Below are 7,134 nucleotides of genomic sequence, written 5' to 3'. Positions count from 1 at the left end.
CCCCCGCGCGCCCCCTCTAGTCAACCATATCCCTTTCACTTTGAAAACCTCTATGTTAAACTTTCAATCCCGAACCCGGCCCGAAACAAATTAACAGTGCACCTTTTTATTAAAATAATAATTTTTGGAATTTTTAAATGCTCGTGCGTTGCAACGGGAAAATAAATACATAGGCCTCTACGCAAAACACATACACCCTCGTCTCCCCCACACAATACGTCCATATCCTCTATTTCAACACAATATCCAACGCATGTCGCAGCTTATCCTACACACAATCAACATTTTTTTACCTGCATAAAAAGGTAATACTAAACTAATTGGAAATTTTCAAGAGGGGATGAGCGTACGTGTGTAACTAATGCTATGCCGCAGTAGGGAGTGGCATTGTTTTATTACTTTCTCCTAGGAAACAAAGGAAAAAACTTATGAGCACAAATAAGCATGAACAAATTAAAGAGCTAAAATGTAGCCCATTGGCTTCCTGTCCACCAGCTCTCTGTAAACCTGGCAGAATAATAAGTTTGAAGGCTTGAAGTTAAAACTAAGCTTGAATTAATATATAAATTATTAAGAATAAAAAACAATGAGAGGGCAAGGGAGAAAATAATAGAACAGTGCCATGTGAACCACAAAACTGTGTCTGATTTATAGCCGACACGCTGTGGCCGCCATCGGATGCAGTTGGCCAACACTTCTACCCCGCTCAATTAGAGTGTCGTGTGCATATCAGCCAGGAAACGTCATGTGCGCAGCATTTTTGAAATAATATAGTATGATTCAAAAGGTAAAAAATGCACATCTTGCAAAAGTACCCTCTTTTATTGGAACTTCAGATTATGATTTCAAAAGAAAGGGAGCTTCTCGTTGTACACAAGTACAACTATTCTCTTTGTCTCCCAAAGTTGTGTCAACTATTTTTGCTACCTCCCAAAATTTGAAGTTTGTGCCGACGTCTATACATTTAATCTACTGTATGTCCGTATCTAAAGACCAGATGGCAAAATATCTAAGTCAAGAAAACTTGCAAATACATTGGCTATCTTCGCCAGCCTGTATGCTGGCCACGATTTGTCAGTCTGTTGCTTCATGATTTTAGCCGCCAACAACTCTTGTTAACAAGAGATTACAAAGCCTCTTTCCAAATTCAAATTCTTATTCTTCATCATAGACATTGTGATCCTCTCCAACAGCTGACAAGCCATCAAAACATACACAACATTAAAGCAAGTTAAGAAAATATATAATGATGCCTAGAAGTCCTTGAATTGTATCAATGACAGCCGTGGAAAAAAGTGGCAATTGTTCAATTTATGGCAACACAAGTGCACATCAAGAAGAAATAACTAAGTCAAGAAAACAGAATGTAACACAGGTCACAAGAAAATCTTCTAAGTAACAGATACAGGGCTGCACTTTGGCTCCATAGGATACTTACTGTACCTCATAGATTCTTTTTAGTATTCACTGCAATCAAAAGGTCTCAGAATTTCGGGTGTAATTTACATAACTTGAAAATTGAAATCATTTATTAGCATTGCCACAAAGTACTACAATATTAGTCACTTGGACAATTCATCAGATGCAAAAATTAAAATATATATTCAGAACATTAAACATCACATTGGAAAACAGTTTAGAAGTCAACTGAGACTAAGAAGTGAACGCATCAAATGGAATATGTATTTTACTACAAACCACAACATGATGCAGATCATCACTACCAAAAGAAAATGGACATTGTCATGGATAGAGGTAGGATAACCAATTTCTTTGAAAGAAATGATGTAGGATAACCAATTGCGTACCTTCTAGGCTTAGCATACCTGAGCCCTGGAAATACAGGTCAAAACAGAGCGGTACAACCCATTCGATGATATCGCTATTGATTCCTTCCTCATAAGATTAGTCTTGTCAACTGGTTGTGATCATGATAACATTAGTACTAAATGGAACACCAAAGTGAAAAAAAAAACAGAAAATTACCTCCGGTCTGTTGGGTCAATTGACAGAACAGTTAGAATGCAAACGGATGACAGAGCTTGAGAAAGCTATGACCGTCCTAGATGGAAACTGCAATGGCGCGGGGGTGGCGTCAGGTGTCATGGACGTCACACGGCGTCAGCCGGAGCTCGGGGAAAGGCCGGAAGTCGGAGAGGAGGGCTGGCAGTGCCAAAAGTAAGAGGAGGACAGACTGTCCTGGGTGTCGGGATAGAGATATGGGGTGGAGCTCCCAATTCAGAAGCTGATCATGTTTTAGTCACCTAAACCTGGACTGTGGGTTGATTATCTGAAAATAAAGACAAAGTATCCCACACCATCCTACTAAAAGCTCATAACAGTGGTTGATTCGACATTGTGATCCATTTTCGGTAATATCAACAAATAAAATAAAATAAAACCTCCCATATTTTTTCGAACAATAATTCAGATTTTGCGACAAGAGCCCAAACATTAGCACATGCGACAGGAGCACATCAGCAAAATGCAGCAGTAGTACAGGATGGGCTTGTTCCTAAATCTACATACTTTCTCGAACAACACCTCTATGTCTAACTTGCAGATCGGGACGCACGGCTTGGTGGGCTGAGGCCCAGACGGACCAGGGAGAAGTCCAACTGACTTAAAACAACAGCGACCTACGGAAATTTTGACGACGGACGAAACTACAGACAGTTCCCCGAATTAGTACCACCTCACGTATATGTTTTAAATTCAAACTGAAAGCGCAAATTCACTGGAAGAAGCGTATTGTGACGGTGAACCCACGGAGTCAATCCGTACTTTATTATCAGGGAAAGATTTTTTATAAAATAGTAATTTATTCCTTGTTTGGGCTTTTCTTCGAGCTTTCAGGCCGGGCTTCGGGTGGAAAAACTAATCTTGAGCCCGACCTGGATGTCGGGCTTTCAGGCCAGGCTGTCCATGCACAGGTCTAGCTGCCCATACGTGCACTTTGGGCCTAGTAGCTCTTTGCGGTTTTGGGAACCTTCCCAAACCAATTTATTTATTTATTTGTGTGTGTTTTTATTTCGATTTTATTCTGCTTTTGCTTTTTTTCACTTTTCCTTCTTTTTTGATTTTTTTTATTTCTATTTTCCCTTTCTGTTTCGTGTTAGTTTTTTCTTCTATTTTTAGTTTTCGTCGTATTTTATTTTCATTTCATTCATTTCTTATTCAATCATGAACATTTTTAAAATCAACAACTGTTTTCAATTCATGGCCGTTTTTATGAAATCGCGAACATTTTAAAAATTGTGATCACTTTTTGAATACACAACCATTTTTTTATAAATTCAAAAACATTTTTTTTAATTGTGAACATCTTTTATGAAAATCCTGAACATTTTTTTAAATAGAAAATGTTCTTTTAAAATGGAAAAATTATTTAAATTGTGGAACATTTTTTTGAATTCATGAACTTTTTTTAGGTTTTACAAACTTTTGTTAAATGTGTGACCATTTTTTGAATCAGCATACATTTTTTAATAGATGAACTTTTTTATGTGAGTCACAACGATTTTTGAATTTTTGAACACTTAAAAAAACCTTGAACATTTTTTTATTTTGCAAACATTTATTCAAAATTCAGAAAAAAAAATTGCATATCATGAACATTTATTAGTTTCCCTAATTTATTCCATAATCGTGAACTTTTTTAGATTATGTGTACAGTTTTTAAAAAATCACAAATTGTTTTTTTAATCCATGAGAGTTTATGATTTCCTAGAAAAAAAATGAATTCACAATTTTTTAAAGTTTGCAAAATTTTTAAATCTCAAACAAAAATTAAAGAGGTCCCATTGCGTTGGTTGATAAATAGGAGTTACCACCAAATTGAACCTGAAATTGCTATGGCTACACGATTAATTGTGAGAAAATTACAAGTTAATCCTATAACTTGTTGGCGCGTATCATAACCACCCCTGAAGGTGAGAAATGCTCCAGTACGGTAGCTGAATACACAAATATGTAACATCTATGGTCTTGTCTACGGTAGGGCTATGTGGTGCCGCCATGTGGTTGTTGATATTTGTGAAAAGGACCCTTAGGTTTTTTGGAATCCGTGCATGCCTCACGCCACGTCAGTAAAACCAACAAAAGGCCAAATCCCGTCTTCTTCCTCTCTACTCCCCTTGCCCCAAATTCGAAAGTCGCTAACCCTAACGACAATGGAGATGACTTCGGTGTTGGTGCATGTGGGAGATGATGATGCAGAGAAACTCGCTAGGCTCAGCGTGATCTGTAAGCTGGTTTCTGAACCACTCGATGCTCTACGAGGACTTCTTTTGTGACACAATTATGATGGTTCTTTGCATTTCACTCGGTGAGAACTTCTTTTGGAAGTATGTGTACGGTTACCAGGCTAGCGTATATGCGGACATGTACTCCTCTTTTGGCACTGCATGTGTGATAACATATTATATCATTGTGATATTGTCGGGTTGTAGCTTCTTGCACGGTACACTGAATTGTTGATGGCCTTCAAATTCGCAAAGGGCTTTGATTTTTTTTGCAGGGGTAAAGGGAGTTTATTGCAAATTTGAAGAGTTACAATCAAGAGGCCACAGTTCCTCAATACAAGGTGAAACTGAGCCAAGCCACACAGCCGTAGCCCGCTCAGACCGGCTATAATTGGCCAACCGGTCGGCAACTCTATTTTGACACCGACTAATTTTCTGAGGTACAAACTCCCTACTACCAAAGAGATCCTTAATCTCAAGGACTAACTGGCCATATGCCAACCTAACCAAAGAAGTGTTCGACAGGCTTGACAGGGCTTTGCTACATCTACGTAAATATTCTACGTAGACTTACGTGAGAGCTGGCTTGGCATGATTTGATTGAAAAAATGGCCCGGGCCCCATCCCGCGAAAATCAGGGTGGGGGAAAGAATTAGATTAGGAATTTAAGTAAGAGTAAGTACGTGGTTACGTAGATGTTCGATTATTGATTCGGAAATGATATAAATCGCTTATAGCGATCCCATCTTAGTGCTCGTCTCTGGGATGCTATATTGGCAATGGCCCATTAGCAGTCAGGCGGGCATTGTTTGGAGTCATTTGGGGTGGCTGAGCTATATGTCGCCTCCTAACGCGACATAATGCATCTCGCCTACAGGGCCGCATTATTTGCCAGGACCAATACTTAGTAATAGTTTGACTGTTCTACCTTGTTTCCTCAGGTTTTTCGTTTCTATTTTTCTTCTTTTTTGTTTGTCTTTTCTCGGTTTTCTTTGGTGTTCACTTTGTTCCACAACTTTCTTTGGTTTACTTTGGTGTATTTTTTCCCTTATTATTACCTTTTGATTTTTATTCAACACATGTCAAATTTTTCACGCAAAATTTAAAAAAATTCTATAACTCAAGAACATTTTTGCATACAGGTTTAACACTTTAAAAATGCATGGTTAACAATTTTAAAAATATATGTCTTATATGTCTACATTTTGTGTATACATTAAGAATATTTTTTATACAAGTTTACAAATTTTAAGATACATTATTAATATTTGGCCTAACTACACGTCTTCTCTGTCTACCATTTTCATATATGTTGTACATTTTTCTTAATACACATGACACATTATTTTTTACACATTCAACATTTTCAAATACATGATTAACATTTTTATAATATATTTTTCTTTTGTACTTTTTACATATAGATTGTGCATTTTCGTATCCATAAAGAATTTTTTTCAATTCACGTTCAATATTTTTCAAATACAATGATAATATTTTTTTCAGATACAAGTTTTCATGTCTAGTTTTTTCCTACACAATGTGTATTTTTTGTATATATCTGAAATATTTATTTTATATTCATTTAACATTTTTCACATACATGTTTAACATTTGTTTTTGAACACATGTTTGAACTTTGTTTTCAAATATATGTTCAAAAAATTCAAATGCTCATTGATTTTTTTCAATGATATATACATTTTTTAAAGTTGCATCAACATTTTTTGAACACAGCATAATTATCCTTCAGGACTGGAGAACTTTCGTGTGAAATATATGTATATAGATTTTTTCTGAAAAAATGAAAAAACGTAAAAAAATAAAAGTAAATAGTAAAATGAGAGAAAAAACAAACAAAGCAATACAAAAACCTGCTACTGAGCTGGACCACTAGAGGCGTCCTTTCAGGCAACACTGGCTTCCTACTCCACAGTTTTTGAAAGGTTCTGTCCAGTTTTTTCCCTTTTCCCTATGTTTTTTACATGTTTGGTTTCCATTATTATTTTCTTTTTCTTTTTAAATTTTTTTTATTCTACTTTTCCATACTCTTAAAAAACTTTAATACATATTTAAAAAAATCAGAAACCAATTAAATAACACGTTGAACTCTTTTCAGATACATGTCGAATAATTACGAACCCATGTTCAACAATTTTCTGAATAGAGGCTAAAACAAAATTTAGATACACATTGACTATTATTTTTACTACGTGTTAAAAGAATTTTGAATGCATGGTGAAAATTTATAAATAAAATTTTAATACTTAGCATTAACTGATTGGTGAACACTCTTTATATGTTACGAACATTGTTTTCAAGAATTTCTCGAATGTTTAAAATTTTCGTGAACATTTTCTATTATTGTCACTAACAATTTTGTAAACAGGTGAACATTTTTTAAATGTCATGAACGTTTTATTGAATGGTGTGAACATTTTCTAAATGTCATGATCAGTTTTCAATGGCAAACATTTATTTAAATATTTAAGTAAATTTGTTTCACATTCACAAAAATAAATTGAATTACACAGAACAGAGCTTTGTAAATGTGCATTAGTTGACTGTAGTAAGGAACGGAACAAGATTCCTTAAAAAAGGAACGAGATTGTAGCGTAGCGAGACGAGACGGCAGGCAAGCAACAGGCATGTTACGTAAGCATGGTTCAGTGAGAAGCCGAATAGACGAGGCGAGTAATGAGCATGTAGACGGGGCGAGGATAGCGCTTGCTGCAAGCAACCCGTAGACATGCCCCTTCAAATTTTGAGGAGGGACATCAAGACGATGCGAGCAGGGGATGATTGCTGGGCTGGGCTAGGGATCTCACGCATGGCAGACCCCCCTATGTGACTCTATGTGCATCAAATAGAAGGGTTGCCGCACATAGAG

This window comes from Triticum dicoccoides, chromosome 7A (genome assembly GCF_002162155.2).
Source record: "Triticum dicoccoides isolate Atlit2015 ecotype Zavitan chromosome 7A, WEW_v2.0, whole genome shotgun sequence".
Classification (NCBI taxonomy): domain Eukaryota; kingdom Viridiplantae; phylum Streptophyta; class Magnoliopsida; order Poales; family Poaceae; genus Triticum; species Triticum dicoccoides.
Note: the sequence above shows the minus strand (reverse complement) of the source record.